A 24887-nucleotide genomic window follows, 5' to 3' on the forward strand; every position below is an offset into this window, starting at 1 on the left:
CGAATGTTTAGGACGGATAGGTAGTTGTTTGAAAGGAGATGCGAAGTTGTGGTTAAACGATTGGGTGACAAATTATCGATCGTGGAGTAATTTTAAACTAGAATTTAGATCGTTATGTCCACGTAACGTTGACATGGCTTCTGTATTATTTGAGGTAATGAGTACAAACTCTAATAAGTTTTCTACTTATGCGGAATACGCGCGTAAATCTTTGCTACGTCTTAATATCGTTAAAGGTTTATCCGATGAGCTGAAAACCGCTATTGTTGTTCGAGGCATTAGCGATCCCCAAATAAAAGCCGCGGCCACAAATGCTAAATTACACTCAAAAGGTTTGATTGAATTTTTATCTGTTTATATAAAACCTAAATACGATTACCGCCAATCTAACAATACCGTTCGTTCTTTTAGTAGTTCAGGTCCGTCTTTCACGCGAAAACGCGAGGCGTCTAGGTTTGATAATAATAAAATTACTTGCCACACCTGTGGAAAATTAGGTCATAAGAAATGGCATTGTCCTAAACAACTTAGAGCTGATCCTACGACTTCTACTCAGAGTGACAGTTTCACAAAACCATCTCCAATTGCATTAAGCGACAATCAGAATAGGTCAGTTAAATATTGCACATTTTGTAAGCGTAAGGGACATTTGATAGATTCATGTTTTCAAAAACAGCGTTCTAACAGTGGTGATAAAAAAATCAATGAAGTAAATTTTTGCTTAGACTTGACCCCAAACAAAGTAACGTAATATCAGCAGTACTTCAAAAAGTACCAGTCGATGTTTTGATCGATAGTGGGTCGGATATTTCTTTGATTTCAGAGTCAGTACTGAGATATTTTAATTTGAATAGAGTGCCAACTTATCGCTTGATGCGTGGAATTGGAAGTCAAGAAATTGAGTCGACTTCTCTAATTACGACAGTAATAGAATTTCCTGAAGTGTCATTAGAAATAGATTTATTTGTTGTTCCTTCTCAGTGCATAAATGCACCCATTTTGATTGGTACCGACGTACTGAACCGAAAGGGTTTGACATACATTCGAAGTAATGGAGAACAGCGGCTTGTAAGGTCTGGTATTGTACCGATTGTGCAGCATGTGGTCGCGGTGGACGATGGGAGTGTCAGGACCCCATTAATTGGTGTAGATAGGGATAGATTACTAACGATAATTCACGAATTTTCGGATTTATTTATCTCTGGCACTGCGGCCTCCACCGTGAACACAGGCAGCATGGAAATTCGATTAACTTCGACTACCCCGATAAGTCATCGTCCTTATAAACTTTCGATAGATGAAAAGAATAGAGTTCGTGACATTGTCAGCGATTTGCTCAGTAAGGGTATAATTCGGGAGTCTCAGTCTGACTACGCTAGTCCTATTATTTTGGTCAAAAAGAAAGACGGCAGTGATAGAATGTGTGTCGATTATCGGGCTCTCAATTCTATCACTGTCAAGGAGAGATTTCCCTTGCCGCTAATCGATGACCATGTTGACAAGCTTGGCAGCTATAAAATCTTCACCAGTCTTGATATGGCTACTGGATTTCACCAGGTGCCAATAAGGGACGATGACTCAATCAGCAAGACTGCCTTCGTGACACCTGAAGGACATTATGAATATTTGAAAATGCCCTATGGGTTGGCCAATGCACCAATTGTTTATCAGAGAATCATTTCCAAAACTTTAAAAACATTAATAGATGCTGGCAAAGCCCTTACGTATATAGACGACGTTTTATTACTGTCAAATTCAGTAGAGGAAGGCCTGGACACGTTGAAAGAAGTTTTACATACATTAAAAACAGCGGGATTTTCTATTAATTTAAAAAAATGTAGCTTTTTAGACTCAGAAATTGAATACTTGGGGCGATTGATCGGTCATGGTCAGGTCAGACCGAGTCTGGGGAAGGTCGATGCACTTATTAGATCTCCAAAACCCACAAATGTCAAGGAGGTTCGCCAGTTTCTAGGCTTAGCGGGATATTTCCGTCGCTACATATCGGGTTACGCTTCTAAGACCGCATGTATAGCAAAGTTGTTAAGAAAAGGGTTACCATTTTTGTGGGGTGCTGAGCAGGATACTGCTCGCGATTATATAATTCACTGTTTGACAAATGAACCGGTTTTAGCGATATTCAATCCCCGGCTGCCTACGGAACTTCACACCGATGCAAGTGCTATTGGTCTTGGTGCTATTTTGTTACAGGAACATGCCGGTAGGGGAAAGAGGGTTGTCGGTTATTTTAGTAAGTCCACCCAGGGCGCAGAGTCACGGTACCACAGCTATGAGCTGGAGACCTTGGCTGTCGTACGTGCGCTCCAGCACTTCCGCCACTATTTGATTGGTATAGCCTTTAAAATAGTGACTGATTGCAATTCATTAAAATTGACGGAGCGTAAAAAAGATCTGTTGCCTCGAGTTGCGCGCTGGTGGGTGTATTTACAAGATTTTAATTTTACTTTAGATTATCGAAAAGGGGCTTTAATGCAACATGCAGATTTTCTGAGCCGTAATCCTCCTCTTTCCACTGCCAATGTGTCTCATATTCGGAATCCAAGCAGCTGGGCGAAGATCGCTCAAACCGCTGATGTGGAGACACAAGAGTTAATTTCTAGATTAAGAGACGGGCAGCTTGACGATACTAGGTATGTGATAAAAAATGATTTGTTGTACTACAAATTTACACCAACTGGGGAAGACCCGCGACTCTTGTGTTACATCCCTAAGGGTCACAGACTCAGTTTGTTGAGGGTGTTCCACGATGAACATGATCATATTGGGACTGACAGAACAACTGACTTAATATTAAGACACTTTTGGTTTCCTAGTTTGCGACAGTTTGTAAAAAAGTACATAAGTTATTGTCTAGTATGTTTAGCACATAAAAAAGTTCCCAGGGCTCCGTCACAACCGATTCAATCCTGGACAAAGCCAGATATCCCTTTTTCTATTATACATACCGATGTCCTAGGGCCGCTCCAAGAGTCAAACGGTTTCAAATACGTTTTGATTATAGTGGATGCATTTTCCAAGTATTGTTTGCTCTACTCTCTGTACAGACAAAACACTGACGAGCTAAAACGAGTTTTTTCAAATGCGGTGTCATTATTTGGTACGCCGTCTACAATAGTATGTGATCGCGCTAGAATGTTCGAAAGCGCTACATTCCAAAATTGGGTCAGTGATTTGGGATGCTCGATACATTTTATCACGCCTGGTATGCACCGTGAAAATGGGCAAGCGGAGCGGTACTGCAGGACAGTTCTCAACATGCTACGTGTTGAAGTAGGCAACAAAGGTTCCCAATGGTCCGATGTGCTGTGGAGGATGCAGCTCACTTTGAATATCTCCAAGCAAAGTACCACGCAGACGTCACCACTACAGTTACTGGTCGGTATTGACGCAGTTACTCCAGTCATCAGATCGTTAGTGCGAGATGTGGCACTTACTAACTCTAATCCCAATCGGGAGGCTCTTTTAACTCTTCGCAGACAACGAGCTTCGGAACTCCTTGCAACCAATCAACAGCGCCAGGATGCCTACGTTAACGAGGGTCGACGGCAGCCACTCACTTTTGCTGTCGGAGACTTTGTGTTTGTGAGCAAGACGGCACAAATCACCGGCAAACTGGACTCCGGCATGCGCGGGCCTTACAAGGTTATTCGCGCGTTACCGTGCCACCGTTACGAGTTAGAGCTACTAGCTGGTTCCTATGGGAAAAAGACCCAAGCTGCAGCTGAAAATATGATGTTGTGGCAAGGCGAGTGGACGCCGGATGCGTGCTCAGTTTTTTTTGAGACTGGTGAGTGATGTCAGTGGTGCTAATGTGTTTAGACCACATAGAGAACATGCAAAGGTATGGGTCTCTGTTTCAAATTTTTGTGGTGCTAATGTGTTTAGGCCACATAGAGAACATGCAAAGGTATGGGTCTCTGTTACAAATTTTTGTGGTGCTAATGTGTTTAGGCCACATAGAGAACATACAAAGGTATGGGTCTCTGTTACAAATTTTTCTGGTGCTAATGTGTTTAGGCCACTTAGAGAACATGCAAAATGTATGGGTCTCTGTTTTAACAAATTGTCGCTTATGAGAGCACTAGAAGCCGCTGTGGTTACAACAGTGTATGGCAAGATACTGAGTTTTATTTTTATTTGTGTTAAGTCTGAAGCTATCTAATTCTGTAATATTTGCTTTTTGATAGACCTTATCTGTGTGCGCTTGAGTGCACGCTTGCGCACATAGTACTGGTAATTGAGAAATAGAGATAAATGTCATTTTTCATCCCTCTAATCCAGGATATATGCTTCAGGCTATAACACTAAACTAAGTAAATTACTTACAAGTTCCTTCTATGTTTCAGAGACTGCATTAGACAATAATGAGCAGGTTGCAAGGGATGAAACAAATGAAGAGAGAAATGGCTCTGATGCTAGTGGTGCAAGTAATGCTGCGGTCGAGGACGCCGCACTGTCAGGAACGGCCGTCTTATAAAACAATCTCCACAGAGCAAGTCGGACCGAGTGAGGGGTAACAGAGAGGAGTGGAACTGGGAACACCGGAAATGTGGCGATTGGCGCGCGGACGTGACAGACGCGGGAGTTTTTTGTTATTTATGGTGGCGTTGTGTAAAAAGATTGTCTTCTGGTTGCGTATAATTTTCATTGTGGTATTTTAGTTAATTAAAAATTGTTTTGTAAGGAATAAAACTTTCTAGGTTGAGTGTTTTGTTACTTTTAATATTTATAGTTTGTGATTTCCAAGATAGTAATCACTAAGCTTAAAATCGTGCGTTGATTCCCGACTATGCGGCAACTATTTATTTCTTTGATCGCGCTGGTTTGCGAATGATAAAAACCAGGCATATTAGGATAATACAGGCATGTTTCAGACCCAAAAAGCAGGCATAGTAGGCATAGCTGGATGATCGTCTAGTTAGTTATAATATACGAGATGCATGCATTAAACTAAGACCAATGACAAGGTTGGTTTGGAACCAAAGAAAAAGTCAAGGTTATCAAGAATTTTTAGTCATTTTTTTAATAAACTCCAAATTATATCATAGTGGTAAAAATGTAGTTGAATACAGAATATTTTATTAACATATTTATTAACTAAGAAATATCACGTTATCGTTATCACGAAGAAGTTAGTTTGAATAAATTGTGCGGTGGTATCGCTAATGATAAGTCCAATCAACGAATGTGTATAATATGTTGACACTCGCTTTTGAAATGTTAATGTGAACATAATATGAAAAAAATAATTATAAAAAGTATCGGAATTGCTTGTTCTGTTTTTAGAACGCAGTTTTACATATACAGCTTGCCGAGTACTACAATCGTCTCGTTAAAGCTAACACAAAGGTATGATTCGCTTTGACTCATAGTTTCTGTGTACCGTTTTTCTGAAAATATTTTCTTTCATCTTAGTCATGTTCAAACTTAACAATAATTTTCTGCAAATACCAACGATGTTGTGATTAAACATTCTCCTCAGAGATATCTTCAAAGTCATGCTCAAGCTTTATTTTTATTGTCACTGTTAAATGAAGATACATTTTTATTAATATTCGATGTATTTGTAATAGTTTTTATACCAGCAAACACAGAAATAAATGTTACAATACATTTTAGTCCATAGCCTAAACATGCTAAACTTGATTGGAACATTGGACGTCGGGATGAAATTCCACCCTTGTCACTTCGATGTCCGTTTTATAACGTATTTTTTAACGCGCATACCAGGTGTTCAAGTTCTAATGCGATACAGAATTATTAGAAATTAAGTATATATCTATCAAGCATAGCCCCGATATCATAATAACAATAATAAAACAATCAGTTCTCTTTTATTTTTTTAAACTAGGAGTCATTTGTTTGCGTCGTGTTGTAACGTTTTTAAAAATGGGTAAAATTACTTAACCGGTAATCAAATATTTCTGCTTACTTTTATTACTACCAAGCTAGTTAATTAAGACTTGACAGCAACATTACTTGCTTGGCTTATACTTGTCCATATTTTACGCGCGTTATTGTGTGAACTTTCATTAAAGGCGACCCCCGCGCCGAGCGCCCTACATCGGTGACTGAACAAATGATTAAAAAAGTAGAAACGTTGTCTTGGTGGATCGTCGTTTGTTTTATAGCGGAGGAAATAAAGGTTTCTATATTATGGACACTTCCAAAATATTACACACAACTATTTGGGTGCCCAGAAGTGGCAAACTAGGCTGACAATTTCAGAGTTGCGATGGCTGTCATTTAAGAAGCTGGCTTCGACTTGAATGAACATCCTCCATATTCATCGGACCAAGGTCGGAATTCCTACCTACCTCCATGGTAACAGGATCCCATGGGCCATAAATTTGAAGATGATGACATCGTATAGGCTGGGGAATACGATTTTATTAGGGATAAAAAGGAGATATTTTTAAAGGGAATTTATCTTTAGAAAAAAGATATACGAATTGTAGAAACACGAACGGTGTACGGTACTTCAAAAAATTTCTATACCTACTAATTATCATATGTATATATAACACCCGTCGCATTTGCGACACCAGCTGCCCGTCGAGGTATTTTCTAACCAATAAAATTTAGAGTTGAAGGGCTTACGGAGTCTTAAAATTTAGTCAAGTAATTAATTTAAGTCAGTAACGCGCGGGCCCCAACGCCCAACGCAGTATTTAAAGGTGGACGTACACGCAAAATACAAGTTCTTATTAAACATTTTAATTTTCATGGACGATCGATGAGATCAAGACCAGAGTAGGGATGATCGATGTTAAAAAAATATCATATTGTCATTGATGTCATAATCGAAAGCCTAACATCGTTTTTCGATATTTATCAAAAAATGAACTGATGATTTTTGCATTAGTAATTGACAAATAAATAAAATACAGTGAAATGGTTCGAAATTTATTAAGAAACAGAACAAATTATTACATATTCCGATATTTTTTATCAACTGACTGAATGAAAATTTTGATAAAGACGGTTCGTCTTTTTCAAAATTTTCATTCAATAATTCGTCTATTAATATATTTATTAGTTGATAAAGAGTAGTCAGGAAGTGTGAGAGAGAAAGAGCGAACGAGACTACGAAGAACGAATGAAGGGCGCAAATAATGAATACGTGTTAAAAAATTTAATAAACCTTATGGATTTGTGGATGCGTTCATAGAAGACATAATTTGTTTCGTAAGTTGCATTGGTCATGCGGGAGGCCGTGAGTTAACATCGATGTTACGATATTTTTGGTATAGCAACATCAATGTTTTTGCTTTCAACATCGATGATCATCGAGCATCCCTAGATGCAGCATGACTGGCGTAGAACTTAATTTAGGCGAAAGTGAAATTTAACTTCAAATATTCCATACAATGTTGAAAATGCCTTAATAAATAATAGTCGTTAGTTAGTTTGTTAACATAAACTAGCAAGAGCTAGTATATACGTATACATTAAGCGTATATACGAAGATCAATCAGAAACTTGTGTCGCAAAGTTCATTAACTCAAAGGAGCCTGATAAAACTTACAAAGGTACTAATCCCTGACGTCGATATTAAACTATAGTCTATGTAAATCGTTCCCAAGGGACCTGAAATTCAATTTAGTTCACTCATTTCATTCATTCAGTGAGCGCATCTGACATTTACTGATTATGAACTAATAAAAAACCTCTCTTTGTTCAACGGCGTCACTTTAAAATGAAGTTTTATTGAAGTCTATTCCTGATTTAAAATGGGTATTCTGTTTGAAATTTAATGGAGATCCTTTTTCATTTTAATATACGTTATTTAGGGAGGAATACTAACTGTTAAATAAATTAACAATGGGATCTATCATATGAGAGTTTTGTTTTATACGCCTGTAGATATTTTTTTAATATTTTCGAAATAAATATAGTATCTTACTCATGGATAACATGGTGTTTTAATTAAGTAAGCAAGCTTATTCGTTGCAATCATACCAAACATATAAATACTTTGTTAAAAATTCTTTATTTATACCACATAGAGACTTAAATTATGTACAAATACTGTGTTTATGTAATGTCATTAGACATTCACAGAAGATTAGTTTAGAAGTATATTTTGGGACGTAAATGTTGTAAAGTGTTGAATATTTAAGGATATATTCATATTATATTTGAATAACTCGTGAATTTGAAGCAAAACTTAGTATGGCTAGATTTGTGATCTCTCAATCGTATCTATAATTAATCACCGATGGGACAACTTCTTCTTGCCAGCATTATCGGCCGCAACATACGAGTATTATACTCATGCGTACAATTATGGATTTTAATATTTCAATAAAGTATTTAGAAATCGTGTTAAGACCTAATTGTTTAAAATATTTCAGCTAGTAAGAAATTAAAAAAGTGCGTGCGTACAACGAAACTACGAAACTTCTTTAGCAAACTAAATTCACAATTCGTCATGTGACATTTCAATACGTTATTTTGCATAAAATATAAAATACTAATATTTCATAAATTCTCTTTACGAAATTTTAATTTTAAAAATAGAATTTCTATCAGGTATTCCGCCCTTCTCACTCTCTCTCAATCGGTCTCAATCTCCCTTTTCTTCGACAAAAACGCTGCACATCTTCGTGAGGTTTCCATAAAAATTTACCCTCATGCGCCTAAGGAAGTTTCACTTCAAAATCCTTTATTAAAACATAACACTTTTTTACTACAAAATATACAAATTGACTTAAACTAAAGCTTAGTGCTATGGGTGATGCGAATGAATACTTGTCGTGAGACTTCTGTTTATATACTAAAGATGCGACGTCTACGGGGTAGGATGCCGATGGTCGCTGGTGTCATTGCAACAATGCTCCATTAAAGATACCCCATTATGCCTAATGGCTTATCACCTCCATCTTTGTTGTCCAAGATGTCATTACCTGGAGTTGTTTATCTTTATGGGAAGTATGGGAGGTATTGGCATTCTCAATAATGAGATTTTTTTATCTTCTTATTCGCTTGTCGATTAGACATAAATCTATTATTCTAATATTACTATGATGAGTTTCATTTTAGGTGATTTATTGGTGTGGTGAATTATAAAAAACAATTTTAATCTAACGCTAATTTTACTCACAAAATAATAAGTGATATTACCTGTTTGCATCATAGAAGTTTCCCGTGCAAATCTGAAAAAGTTAATTATTAAAAAGTCCTCTTCGTACGTTCTAACACGGCAGCAATGAATAAGTAATGAGACTAGTAATGAAATTACAAACGGCATTTATATCTGCACGTGCTACAACCTAGTTTGTCTTTGACTTGAATGTCAAAGTGGCATTTTGTAGTTTGCTCATGAGAAATATGTACGAGAATATTTCTTTATTACAAAGCATTTTCGCATTTAATTTCATCGTAAAGTTTTATGAACTGAACAGGAGCAGTGTTGGTCTAGTAATTTCAGCGTGCGGCTATCATTTCTGAGGTTATAGGTTCGATCCCCGGCTATACCAATGAAATTTCTGTTTATAAGCTCAATTAACACTTGCTTGTACGATGAAGGAAAACATCGACAGAAAATGACGTCGACGGCCGACGGCCTGTGTAGCCTCAGAAGTGATCAACAAATTGTATATTAAGAAAAATAAATGATCTCGAAACAGATACAGAAAACTAAGGCTAGACCTAAATTTGTTTGTTCAAATGAAGCACCACTGGTTTTTTTAGATTTAGACATTTGAATTCATATAACTAAACTGTTGAATTGAGTTTATTAGCTATAAAGATATCAAACAAATAGGATCTGTTTATAATTTATCTTGAACTAAAACGTATTTATTTATTTATTTTTGCATTTTAGGAAGATTTACAGTATTTTAACAGAAGGTAAATTACGATTACAATAAAATAAAGTCAGTACTAATTACAAATCTCCACCTATAGATAATCCATAAATACCTTAAGGAGATAGGAGGACTAAAATTAACATTTATGAATTTATAATACTATGAAACAATTAAAGAACTTTAGTAAATAAAAAATTAAAAAAATTAAGTATGACTATTCTAATGGAAATAGCTGGATGTGAGTGTGCGTCTCACAGAGTCAATGGAAGAACAGAAAAGATCGATGTCAAACTGGGTTTGCGTTTATTATTCAATTCGTTACAAAACATTACAAATATCTTTAATAACAAATAATGGCATATGATAGGCTCTTAAAAGGTTTTATGCTAATCGTATAAGGTTTCGCACGTTTATAAACTTTAATAGTGATACGACAGTGATGAGGACGAAAATTAAAATGCGTTGCGATCCTACCTTCTATCTTCGGCTAGAAATCACGAGGACCATGAAGCGCGCTAACAAAGTTACTCCGACCGCTTTTATATATACACCTCGTATATATATGCGCCTCACTGGGACCTTTGGGCCGGCCATTCTATAGTTTGACTAGTCGAGGATCCTCCCTTTAGATTTTGATTTAAATCTTCCTCTGGGAGAGAGTGTTTTAGAGTGTGAATGTGGGGTCACTCTGCATCTTCTACCGCATTTACAATGGAGAGTGTTCAGAGGAGTTGTTCGGTCTAATGCTGAGTTTCATCATCAGACGTCAAGGTAGAATACAATATACCATGCGTATCACCTTGACGTTAAGGCAGCTTTTTCCACGCACCACTGTTATGTGGAACTAGCTGCTCACTGATGGATTTCCGAACCAATTCGACTTAGGGTCTTTCAAGAAAAGAGCGTACCAATTCTTAAAAGGTTGGCAACGCACTCTCGAGGACTCTGGCATTGAGAGTCGTACTAGATCAGGTTTTGTTTTGCTGGACAAATTTATATACATATTTGTTAAAGAATGATTAATTAAAGTATTTTAAGTATGGCACTGTTGGTACTATTACCACATATTAACGAAGATCTATGTAGATTTTGTTAGTTCGGAGTGATTTATGTGTTTGTTGTTTGTAACCCTTTCCGAGCCACAGCTTAGGATAACTTTCAAAACACATTAGAATAATAGTGTGCCTAGAGTAGAAACTAGTTTTAACTTAACATTATTTTCTATATAACAAAATGATTAAGAGTAAACACGCTTTGCGGAATTCAACGCGTTTGCATACCACAGTTTTAAAGGTCTATTTTTAATTGAAAAGTTAAATTAAATTATTTATTATGAGTGGCCTTGTTGGCGAGGCTAAATAAAATGAAAAGTAAAAAAATAAAGAAGTCGTATGCTTTGACTTTGACGTAAATGTCGTTGCTGTGACGGCCGAAGTGAGTATTGCTATCGCTATTATCTAATAGCAATAATAGCAATACTCAATTACGCAAGTAGATATTTCTTACAAAAGTAAAGGAGAACATCGTGAAAAATGAGCATGTCTTAGACACGGCGTCGTGTGTAAGACACAGGTGACCATAAAGGTCGGAAAATTTAATATTATCTTCTTCAAAACTTATTAGATTATATCTATTGAAACTAAGATAAATATTGCAAGGATATGACGCATAGTATAAGAAGATTTGGGTTATATTTAAAAATGGAATGTAAGTAATCGAAGGGACACCATAACGATGACAAAAATCACTTTAAAAGCTTTTACGACCGATATTGATACAGTTATTTACGACCTCTCTTTAATAGCAACACAATATGTTCGTTTGAAAGTTTTTAATAGGAACCAAGCATATCGCTTGGTTCGACAATAATCTGAAAGTTTTGAAAAAGGCAAAGTTATATATGACTTAAATTAATTTTAATTTTAAAAATTAAACTGTACAACCGTTTCAATGTAGTAAAAACCTATATCAATAAAAATCACATCGAACGAATACTTACTAATTCATTCTCTTGAATTATGCTCCAATCCAATCGTGAAAGGAAATAGTTCAGAAAGTTAGTAGTTAAAAAACATAAAAAAGCTCTATTTTGATTTAAGATTCGATTTGGCTATAGAGTAGGTTGTTTCAATTGGGGTCAAATTCAGAATAGAATTTAAACGAATAACAAAACAATTAAGGGAGTTATTTCTTAGTCAGCTAATTGTACTTCAAATTGTACAATAACAAAAAACTATTTATTATTGGAATATCTGACTTGTCAATGTAAGAACTAAGTTTAGTAATATATTCAACGAATAACCCAAGATAATTTATTGTCCCACATAAACCGTTTAAGTATGATAAAAAACATAGACAACTGATGAACTAAAAAAACACAAGGTCGTATTTGCCTCCGTACGAACACCGTTCCAGAAAATCGAAATTTGATTCCGATTACTTTAGAATTCAATTAATTAATATACAGTGAAAGGTTTCTATGGTAAATTAATGTAAATTCCTCTGAATAAGAAAATCAAAACATTATCATACGAATGTTTACCTATAGAAATAAAGGTATTTCCTATCTGCAATACGGGGTTTTCTTGTAGTTATTTGAAGAAAACTATGAAAACGCAAGTTCGCTCGTGCACGTTTATAGTCATGCTATTGAAATAGAAATTGGTTTTCTTAAATTAATTTTAAAAGGAAACCTATAAAATGCAAAAAGTATTTCCTTAATATACTTGAAGGCAGAATATTGTGGTTTAATATATTTTTTACGTCAACACGTGAATATTATTTAACTTTTTCTTAACATATTTCACGGCTAATTTCTTATAAAAATGCCAAGGTACCTTGTTGCCTATCTACTTGAAAAGTTTAACCAGATTTTATAGATTTTGGTATATAAAATAAAAATTTAGAAAATCCCATAATGATATTTCCCAGCTCATTAATAACTTTTTACTCAAATAAATAATCAAAGAATCATTTCTGAAATATAAAAATAAAATAAATCAGTGGCACTACAACCTTTTTAGGTCTGGGTCTCAGATTTCTGTATCTAGGCAAGTAGGTGATCAGCCTCCTGTACCTGACACACGCCGTCAACTTTTTGGGTCCAAAGCAAGCCGGTTTCCTCACGATGTTTTCCTTTACCGTTCGAGCGAATGTTAAATGCGCACATAGACAGAAAGTGCACAGCCGGGGATCGAACCTATGACCTCAGGGATGAGAGTCGCACGCTGAATCCACTGAATTTTCTGAATATAGTATTTCATCCAAAAATCTGTTTTAAACAAAAAACAAACAAAGTTAGTTCCAGTTAAATCTCCCTCAAATGAAAATATGAATTCAATTAGACATAGCGTCGCGGTTCTATTCGCGCGTGACACGTTGACGGCTCTTGTGGCGAGTGTGCAAAATAGATCCGTGGAATTCGCACTTTGTGTGAAAAATCTCGTTTCATAGATTTCAATTGTGTATCAAGTATTGTACCAATTGGAAAATAGAGCAAACATAGGTGTTCATTGATCAGTATTCTGTCAGTGTCAGTCACACAAGTCCTCGCTTTTTGTGTCTTTGACGTGTCCGATTTCTTACATTACATTTAATTTTGAATAAAATAATACCTACATACTTTTTAGCAATTTTGCAGTTTTATAACTGAATTGAAAGCAAAGAAAATTATAACGTAATGTGTGCCAATGTTTAACATTCGATCGAGCGGCGAAAGAAATCGTGAGGAAACCGGCTTGCCTCAAGAGAGACTCAAAAAGTCGACGGTGTGTGTCAGAAGGCATTTACTTGCCTAGATTGACAAATGATCATGAAACAGATACAGAATCTGAACCCAGACTGATTTATTTATATCATTTTTTGTGTGCCCATGTTACTTGCGGGTCTTCATATAAATAAATGACTGGCCTTTAAATCTATTTTATTCTCTTTATCATATACGTGGTCCAGACAAATAAAATGTTTTATACATATTAGAATATTATACCACGTATATTACAAACTATTGCCAATTACGTGCACCTGCTTTTACTGGAATATAAAAAGTTCCTAGTACATTATCATGTCAGTGCACTCACGAGGTAGACAGTTTATGACGCCGCACTTTGAGTAAAAGTTCAAATCACTCATAATTTATTACTTTACCTAAGAAACTTAATGATTAGTCGTGGTTGAGTTGCGGGTTGGAAATTGAAATATATATTTTCGTTTAATAAGTTCAACATATGCACAATTTTAGAGTTCTATCGATCGGAGTTTGTCTGTAATACAAATGTATTAAGAATGGACAGAATTAGCACATAACACAGTTATGCAAACGTAATAATATCATTATTATAAATCAGAAGTTGCCTCTTGTAGGCTGGGTTGACGAGCTGAAAGAAGTTGGTGGCGAAGATTGGCAGAAAATTGCGCAAGCGTATTCTGACTATCTCACTGTAGACTCTTTTAAAGGTCCTGGAAAAAAGTTAGTTTTGAATCAAATTATAGGTATATAATTAATTTTGATATTATATTATATTTTCAATTATCTGCACTAGACCACAGGGTTTGTTCCTCAGAAATACGAACGTTGCAACAAACTTCACAAATTTGTATATTGTTATAAACTAGTCTTGAGACACTCATTTATATCACTTTTAAAGTAACCAACTTTCGTAAAACTTTTGTCATGAAATCCTGTCACGTTATTCACAAGTTAAAACTTAGCCACAGATGAAATTATAGTATTTCAATAACAGTTCTGTAAGTTTATTAGTGCTCTACCCTCATAATTTTATAAAGTTTGCAAGAAACTAACATTGCTTCAAGAAGTTATTAGATAATGCAATTATGAAGAAAATCTTTGAAGTAAATAAACTGAGGTCTATTAGTTTCATAATATACTCTTTTACTCATTTCTACTGAATAGCAATACTTTTTTGACGTGATAACGTGTTATAAATCGATGAACGCCGGCAGTTCGCACGAAAACACATGACTCAATGTCACGTTCCACCTGAGACGAGCGTGCAAGCAAGAGCGCGGAAAAAGCAATAGAGAGGCACGATCGACCTAAGCGTTTCCCTTGAGACGTATTTATGTCTCTTCCACTCCATTGACCGATGCGTCCGAGTAAGAAGACAGCGGCAGCGCACAACCTATAGGTAGGTACGTGAACTTTTTTGTCAACTGTTTATAAGGTGAAGTGAAAAGTTAATGTGAATTAGCACATAGTTACTTGGAATAAGTAAAAAAATTATATTGAATTAACGAGTGCAAATATATATTAATTTATATAATATAACTCCTTCGTGCTATACAAAACAATGATAATTAGGTGATAATAATTTAATTCAATTTATAAAATTATGCAATTTTTCATCATTGCTTTCTTATGATGTTATCACGTAAAATATCGTCCGTTAACCGACTTTACAGACAACCTAATTAAAAATAGCACCTACTTCTAAGTGACACAATTAAAAGCAGTAAATATTATAGATATGCTTAGTCTGTTTAAAGACCATTAGCGAATAACGAAAAAAACTTTAGCTTTTCCAGAGAAGCCATAAAAGCCTGCAATTAATGCTAACCAATGACTTGGCTTATAAATTATTCATACTGGTAGGTCCTCGAGGGTGTAGATTAGAACAATAAAATCGCTGAGTGATGTTCCCTAATCGATTATAAACATTCCCAAATTGAATGAAATTGAATAATTTGTATGTACGCATGATCTTAATTCTTTTCTAATAAATTAAAAGTATTGATTGTTAATAAAGTTTGTACTATTAAATCCGTGACTTAGTTCGTGTAGACAAAACAAATAACACAAGTACGCACTCAAGCTATTCAGAGTAGCGTGTAGCATTCCCAATTCTAACTATAAATGTTAGAAAATACATTTTCTTTAATTAATAAAAACAACTGAGAATAGTCTTGGAATATGATCGTTATATTGAGCAATTGAAGTTTAGTAAAAGAATAAAGTAAATATATTCTTAAGAACAATGGCAATTGGAAAATAAAAATGTAGTCTCATAACCGAGGCTCGTATCTGCGACGTGCACATGGAAAATGCATAAAGTGCTGAATCAGATGCGACACACCGCCAGTGGATAGACCCCTACTACAAAACACATTCACAAATAAATCTCTTAAAAATCGTTTTGAATGTAACTTCACCTTATATATTTAAAATAAATACTTTGTTTTCAATGCGTATAAATTAATCTTAGAAACATTTGACTACGCTAAAAACAATATGATTCATTGCTACTACACGTCATCATCTCAAACAAAATCGTAGCTCACTTCTAGAAAAATTGCCCTTCCTTGTTTCTGTCTACAAGACTCGTAGTCGTGCTTTGTTTCATGTTCCTAACATCAACACTAACTATGTAAAAATCTCAAATTTTGTATCGCGCAGCCCGGACAAACATCGACCAATATTTAAGCCTTGACTTGTTTAAGCTATAGCGGAATATCAATAGCGCAAAATCACCTGCATCATGAGCATACCCCATATATACACCTTCACGTACATACCCTCACTTTTACACCATCACACAACACAGCCAAATTAGGTATTACTTAATTAAATGTATTGAATATTTTTATTAATTTTCCCTTTAATTGAAACCCTTTTGCGAATATTATGTAAGTATTCCATCTTTGTGTTATTAGGGTTACGAAATAAATATGACGGCGCATTCCTAGCGCCATGTTAAGAAATACTGCAAATATTGGAACGAGATTTGACAGTTGTCAAGTCTGGCGGAGCGTCGTATCGATGGTCAGCGCGGCCATGTTGAATCGTGTGGAGTTTTTCGAACGTCAACGGCGAGCGCACCACGTCTGCGACGAATCGCTTTTGTTCTAAATAATCTGGTGTGTTTTTGTTACAAAACTAATTGAAAGTGCTTGTTTAAGAGATTTCCTAATTAATAGTAAATAGATTTTGAGTTTGGTGACCAACATTAAAATTATTAAGATATGGCTGATTCTAATAATGAAGGGCATCCGCCCATAAATAAATAAAACGATGTATTTTGATAGGCTCGACATTCCGATAACAGTTTTTAACTATTTACAATTCTAGACCTAATATATAATGTACAAATGCACTCAGAACCTTATAAGATAAAAATGAAAATAGAATCCACTATTATTCCGATTGTATTTATGAACATAGTAGGGCCAAAGATTTTATAGCTCGTAAAACGAAACTAATAAAATTACTTAAACATGATTGTTTCGTTAGGAATCGTAAAAACGTACGATTTTAAGTGTTTTCGTCTATTGTGAGGTAGACTCAGGTCAGCAAATTTGTGTTTACTTTTAAAACACCTGGCTATACTGTTATTGGATGATTATTATGTAGAAAGATGAAAATGTTTATTATAGTTAATTAGGTTTTACATTCAAAAAATAATACTTTATTATAATACATTTACTTTGGAATTACACCCGAAGCTAGATTTGAATTTAGGAAGGTTCTTAAAGAAGCTCAGAATACTATAAATACCATTTAATTGGGTCTTATTACTGAGTTTGTTTACTATTAGATGTTCTACGGGACTCAGACATCACTTAACATCAGGTGAGCCTCCTGCTCGTTTGCCCCCGTTCTATAAAAAAAAAACTAAAGTAAAAATATTATTTACGTCAATGTTTGACATTGCGTTATTTGGTTAAACTTTAATTTTAATGAATATAAATCCAATTTACAAGGAAATATGAAAACTTTATTGGTACTTTAGAAGCAACGAGAAAGAAACGCAAGTCGACGCAAATAGAACACGTGTCTGACTTCAAAGACTTATCTTGCCTTTAACTTCAATTGTATTCGAGTATTTTCAAATACATTATCTCTGCTCTACTCTCAAAAAATCTTGTTTTGGTAAAGGAAGTACTCATTAAAAATATGTTTTACAATATTATTATTTAATAATTCTCTACAGATGCATGATAGTGAAACGTGTGATGCTGCCAGCATTAGAATACACTTTTATTTATTATTATTATTACGTTGGCTAAAATTTCAAATTATTTTAATAATGTTTAATGTTTTTAGTAATAAAGTTATATACGTTCAATTCTTGTTTGTTTTATCCTAACTAATTATTTCTTTTACCAAATATTACTTGCACATATTGAACAATTTAATTATTACATTGAATCTGCTGTTAAAACACAGGTTCACATTTTGACGATGTCTAGGACGAGACGGCCATGGCGTATATCTATTAAGACTGGCCAAGTAACTCGTGTGGGACACAAGAGCAGGCTCAGGGCGGGCAGGGAGTTTAAACATCGTTAACTCCCAAACTTAGATATCGAATTGTGTCTTTAACAAATATGTATGGTGTGTCTTATGTTTTCAGCCTCTCTGGAAATTAAATCCAAACGTCTGCAGTTAAAGATTCAGTAATAATAAAAATATCTGCTTACTGCGGCTGTACACCAATGGACTGATCTAAATGAGCATTTACACGAACGGTGAAGGAAAACATCGAAACCTGCTTGCCTTAGATCCAAAAAGTCAACGGCGCAGCGTGTCGTCAAGCACAGGAGGCTGATCACCTACTTGTCTATTAGATTGACAAATGGTCATCAAACAGATACAGAAATCTGAGGCCCAGACCTAAAAAGATAGAATCGTTGATTTTGTTGAAATATTATTATAATATTTTGGTATAAATTCACTTGTTATAAGATCTGTTCTCTACACAATATATCCTTGTACTATTGATGTCGTAATATAATAATGTGAGTTTATAACGTCCTGGTATGAAATTGTGAGTTTTCAAACAAATTGTTTACTTTCAACATAATTTAATTAAATTTAGATTGAATTTTGTTTGTTCTAGATATTGCGCAAAGTTCAAATAAATTAATTTAAAAGTTTTTAAAACACATACTGAAGGACAATATTAAAATGCCTATCAATATAGTTCAATAAATTTGGCTATAAAAAAATCCTTTTTCAAAGTTACGATCGTAGACATCCAAGCGTAGCAGATTAGATATGAACTGTAGCAGTAGAGTTTTATTTATTTATACTTTATTACCTTAATCAAAAACATACACATAACAAAAATAAAAAAGGCAGGTTACAAAAGTTATAAGGCAACGGGCGGCCTTATCGCTAACAAGCGATTTCTTCCAGGAAATCCTATGTTTTAGTTCAGCCTAGTCTCGTAGATATATATATAAACATTGTAGACGCGTAGCATGCGCGCAAATTTATAACAAAAAATATATAGATTTTTAAAATTCGTAAGAGCCATAAGGACATACCCCCTAATGTACGATACGTTTTAGCTAAAGTACTCATCTCTCTTTATTATAGCGTAAACATAATTTGACAGAAAGAGACAAAATAATAATTCTGCTGTTTTCTTTTTTTATAAATAAAAGGGAAAACATTAAATTGCTATAAAGTTGATAGATTTTGAATCTCTTTTATAGACTTATTAATTCTATAATATGACCTCTTCGTTAAGTCTATAGAAGATACATCTTATATTACTTAGGGTATTTATTTAATTTTTTTAAAAATGACTAACTAGTCACTCTTGATTTAGACATTAGATATTGTAGAATGTTAAAATAATTAGTGAAAAGATTAATATTGTTTGGTGAATAAATAATTTCGAGCTGTGTTCCATTAACAGTGACCTCTACATTAACGGTGGTCAAACACGCAAAGCCATTTCACCATTCTACATTTAGTGAAACCTTGAAATTGTAAACACATGTTTGTAAGACGTGTATACTGTATACGTTTAAGTCTGTTTTGGTCTTAACTTATAAAAATCATTAAAAAACTGTTTGAAAATTTAATAAAATTGTACATATTTTTAAAAATTCAAAGTCAAATACATTATTTCTTTTGGTATATCTATTATAGGTATGTGAAAGAACGGAAAAATTGAGCTAACTTATTAAAATCTGGCTTAAGTGTAAAATCTTCATGAACAAGTCGGAGTACAACTGTAATTTACAAGTTTAAGTTCTAGAATTAAAAAATTAAGAATGCGTTAATTTGTATTTTCTTTTGCGATAGTGATAGTAAAAAAGCGAAAGATTTTTCTTCACAAACTTCTTACAATTTGGTAAATGAAATTCGAATCTAATGGATACAGTTACGGAGTGCAAGTAACCAAGGTTTGAGTCTCTGGAGAAATCACACGGGACGAGGCTAATTCGAGAAAGTTATTGCCGTCACATTCAATTTAACACCCGTACAATATATCTTATGCACGTACATTTTACAACGCGTTTCATTTTTATTTACTATGAGTGTGTATTCCCAAGAGCCGTATGAAAAAAATTGCATTACGATTAATAAGTAAATTATGATTTATTTATTTCCAACACACAAATATACACTATTTACAATATTCTTAACCTACATAGTAATAATAATAATAAATTGATAAATAGAAAATTAAAACAAATTTAACAACCTTTAACGCTGGCAGCATTTCCTCGCTGCGTTGCGATACTTATTTATATAAAGCACCAGCTTTGCGGTCACCGGTACTATCTACCAGGCGACAACTTAAATCTTTAATTAGCGCCTGTGCACTTGAACCCCACGGCCCATGGTTCTCTGCTCCAAAGGGGACAAAATCAAAGTTTGAGGAAAGACTAAGAATTATTAATATTAGACGCATTTTTATTTTTTAGTAGTTTATATATACATTATAGTATTACTAGCACTTCATTTACAATATAGTTGACTTACAAAACAAGACAATGTACTTACGATTTATTATCATATCACTAAAACAACTTTAAAAATATTTATAAAATCCATGTTAAAAAAATTACTGCACTTTCTTCCTTAAATCAGTAATTATCCAATCGGAAATAAATTTTCTTTGCTGTTACACCATCCTTTATGAGTATAAATTAAATTAATTTACCAAAAGAGAAAATGCATCGACGACTGAGTACGAATGTTAGCTCATTTTAGATTCTCGAGCAAATAAGTAAAGTTGGATGTAAAATGGTACAGGTCTAGAATTAAAACTTAACATTCGATGTCAACAACCTGGAAGTTTCCTAAAGTGAGATAAATCTCTTGAAGTAAACTTTATCTAGTACTAAGTATTGTCTCAGTTAGGACTTTTTAAACTATCCGCTAAGTGAGCTAGAGTATTGAAAAGTTTTGATGACTTTTCTTCGATTTTGCAATGTTTATAAGTTTTAAACGTCTGTTTATAAGTTTTAAATTAATGATTTTTGCAACCATAAGTTTTAAATAAAAATAATAATCTAATAAATATATAATAAAATCTTCAAACATTAATTTCAAAAATATTTTTTTTATGATTTTCGTACTTAGCTGAAAATATAATAATTTAAATGAAGTTCATAACTTAGTTTAAACAACACAGATCTTAAAAGTTTTTTCACCACTACAGCAGACCAAGAAATACTGTTCTGAATTAATATAAAAAAACGTCTAAACAACTAAGTGCTAAGTATCAACATTTATAACGAATTTAAAAACTGCAAATATCACAAAAATCTTCAAAAATACTTTTGACATCCTTTAAAAAATTATAATACTAATATACTACTAATATTCCGTAAACTCGTAAAAGAAAAATAATAAAACGGGTAGAAGACACACATATTCCCAAAACTTTAGTCTGACTATGAAAAAAAAAATGATTGAGAGAAAAATCGGAACAATATAAAAAATGGGAAATTTTCGTTTTATTTAGTGCTTAGGTTTTTATTCCGGAAAAGTCTTGATGGGGAAGCATAGCAAAATGTTCCATATGTTGGTAGCTATTAAGGAGCTAGGCTGCTGATTAATTTCCATTACCCTACTACTCTAATAATGGAAATTAATACGAAACGAAGTTCGCAGGGGCAGCAAAAATTTTAATTATCTTAGACCATCATTAGACATTTTTTGATAATTCATCAACTTTTTATATCATTTGTGTAATAATTTTTTTTGTACTATTAAAGTAAATATTTTGTTCTGAAAAATTTTAAGATAGCCGCATATATATTCAATCAAGAAACACTGAACAAAAAAAACAATTCTGAAGTTTAGAAATAAAAGAAAAGCTGAGTAAGATGGCGCTTAATACAACAACACAAAATGATTTATGTTTTACAGTACCTATGAAATATTACCTGCCCTCTATTTAAAATAAAAGGAATTCAGAGCGTACAGGAAATCTACAAACAATTTGGTTTCAAAAGCTGGTTGTAGATGTCGCGATATGAATCGTCCATCTCCACCTCAAGAGATGTCGTAGTTAACATAAAAATAGTTTTTTATTTGAAACCCAAGTTTCCAAAATTTATAATACGGGGAAGTGTTTCTTTATACTTCTAGGGGAGTTTTCTTTTTATAAGATGTTGACATATAGAAAATACCATGACATTTTCCTGTTGACGTTCTGTGTAGTTCTATGTAATTCAATTATCTTAAATATCACTTTATTAGTAATTTTAAAGTATCCATAATTAAAAAAGCATTTAACCTTTTTATTTTAACCTTTTTTCTAGAAATTGATCTCTCTGCTCATGAACTTTCTCAATGCCAGAGGGCGCGCGAGTGCTTTGTCGGCCTTTTAAGAATTGGTACTTTCTTCTCCTGATGGACCTTACTAAAACCCTCAAATCATATTTTCCCCTTATGGCCTTATTTACCTTTTCTCTCTGAAACAAATAAACGCGACAAAGAATTCTAATTTTTGTCTATGTGGGTAAACAGGAGGCGGAGGATATGTTCCAGCCTCGGCTGAGCACCAATTAAATGTGCAATTAAAAATTGTCGGCATAGCGAAGGATAGACAAAATATATTTGTGATGTCATACATGTTCAGGGTTTATTAACGGTAATGCACTTGTTGAGTTTTCGCGGTAAGTACGACTACCGTATGTCAAATACGAACAGATTTTGACATTAGAAAGTAATGGTACCCTTAGATCCAAAATCGAAGACCTGTTTTTGGTAGAGGAGACAAATCACCTAATATAATTATAATATCTGTAAGCAAAATAATAAATGTAACGCGTGCTGAAATCAGTAGACCGGCCCAGACAACAAAATAATTAATTAAGTAGACGTGACTCTAGTTACTAGGTCTAATAACTCCACATTTTCAATATTGTACGAGTATAATAATAAAAAAACAAATACAACAAATAAAACTATTATAGAGATGATTCTTTTTGATTAAATTAATATGTAATATAGGTGCTGACGAGTATTTGAAGTTACTAACTAACTACTTTTGTTACATGAGTGCTTCACAATTTAAACTCGTTTATGAACTTGAATAGTTAATTAAGTGAACCAAACTATAACACTTTTAATTAACTAAGCAGATGACATAACGAACTGCCTCGAAAAAATACTGCTCACATAAATTAAATTAAACAGTCCGAATACTTATGCTATGAACATGAGCAACTTTACTTCGAGATTTTTTTTCATAATATTTATAATGAAATGGAAATTAAATATATAAAAAGTAGTGATTATGAAAATAGACAATGTTTCAGAATGCCTTGTTTTCTGCATTCTCGTGAACATCGTTAGCAAAAATTTCTGATTAGAGAAGTCACAAGTCAATTTTGTATTATTTAAATTTTAATTGAGTTTTATCTAAGTATGTTATTTGTATGAATAACACATAACTTACAAAGGGAAAGTCATTTTATAAAAGACTAAAGACTGGACATATGTAATTAATTAACATTTAACATTTAAATGCTTACTTTCAATATTTATAAAATACTAGCCGATCCGGCAAACGTCGTTTTGCCATGTATATCATTTATAATAAAGAAATAGGGGTTGATCGTAGAGGGTTGAAAATTAGGGGTTGTATGTTTTTTTTAATTCTGTAACATAAAAAAAATAAAAAATAAAATTTTATCTATAAATAAAAAAATAAAAATTAGGGGTGGACTACCCTTAACATCTGGCGGGCTGAATCTAAACCATTCCCAGATCCCCTTGAACACACACAAAAAATTTCATCAAAATCGGTCCAGTCGTTTAGGAGGAGTTCAGTCACATACACACGCACACAAGAAATATATATATTAAGATTTATTTAACCTATGTGGTACGTAACATTTTATTTAAAAAGACATAATTAATGGCTCATATACACAATATATATGGCGTAAATCCCATGAACGTTTAAATGTTAAATCTTCAAGTATTCAATAATTCTCTTATTCGCATAGTATGCGGAGTAGATTTACTATTTATGTAAGGGGTAACAAAGGGCCGGAGTAAATTCCACGCTAATTTGGGGAAAACGGACTTCTTTGTAATTCTTTGAAGTCAGCCTTTGATTGCCCTCTTTGAATATAATAGACTGCCGAGTATTTTAACGAAATCGTAAAACATAAAGGAAAAAGAAAGGCGAAATAACACAATTAAATCCTTTTTAATGTTGATTTTGATTACTATCATACTTCGTGTTTAGTTCAGACAGATTTTGAATTCAAGTAAAGTCCTACTACCCATTTAATACTTTTGAAAGTGGTACTTTATCTGTAGTTCAATTAATTTTTGGCTCCATAATACTTGTCATCATTGAATAAAAACGAAATTAGACAAATGGTGGGTGACTGTGTTTTTGGAACGAAGTTCCTTATCGCGCGTTGTGAAAGGGGGCTAGACGGAAAAAATTCTTACGAAAAGTTGTCACGACACTTTTTTGCTCTTTGCTATTGTAATACACCGGTTCTCGTCCGAACACCGAAGTTAAGCAACGTCGGGCGAGGTCAGTACTTGGATGGGTGACCGCCTGGGAACACCTCGTGATGTTGGCTTTTTTTTTCGTCGTAAGATTGATGTGTAGAAAATCCTTCATACTGTTATGATACCAATTAACATATAAATTAATCGAAAGGAATTTCGTTCCATCCGGGTGTCCCTTGACACCTCTAAAGTTTTTTTTTGTTTAGAGGAATTTATATTGTATTTTATTTTTAATTCAAAGATCACATCCATAAAATCAAATCTACGATGAGTGATTTTGGTTAGTGCCCGCTCTTAAAGTAAGA

The 24887-nt window shown here is 33.8% G+C and overlaps 1 pseudogene; it reads left to right on the forward strand.

Annotated features, from left to right (window-relative positions):
• Window positions 1-24534: 24534 nt before the first annotated feature.
• On the forward strand, window positions 24535-24653 carry LOC125052089 (annotated as a pseudogene).
• Window positions 24654-24887: the final 234 nt, after the last annotated feature.

Source organism: Pieris napi, chromosome 8, assembly GCF_905475465.1.
Source record: "Pieris napi chromosome 8, ilPieNapi1.2, whole genome shotgun sequence".
NCBI classification, from domain to species: domain Eukaryota; kingdom Metazoa; phylum Arthropoda; class Insecta; order Lepidoptera; family Pieridae; genus Pieris; species Pieris napi.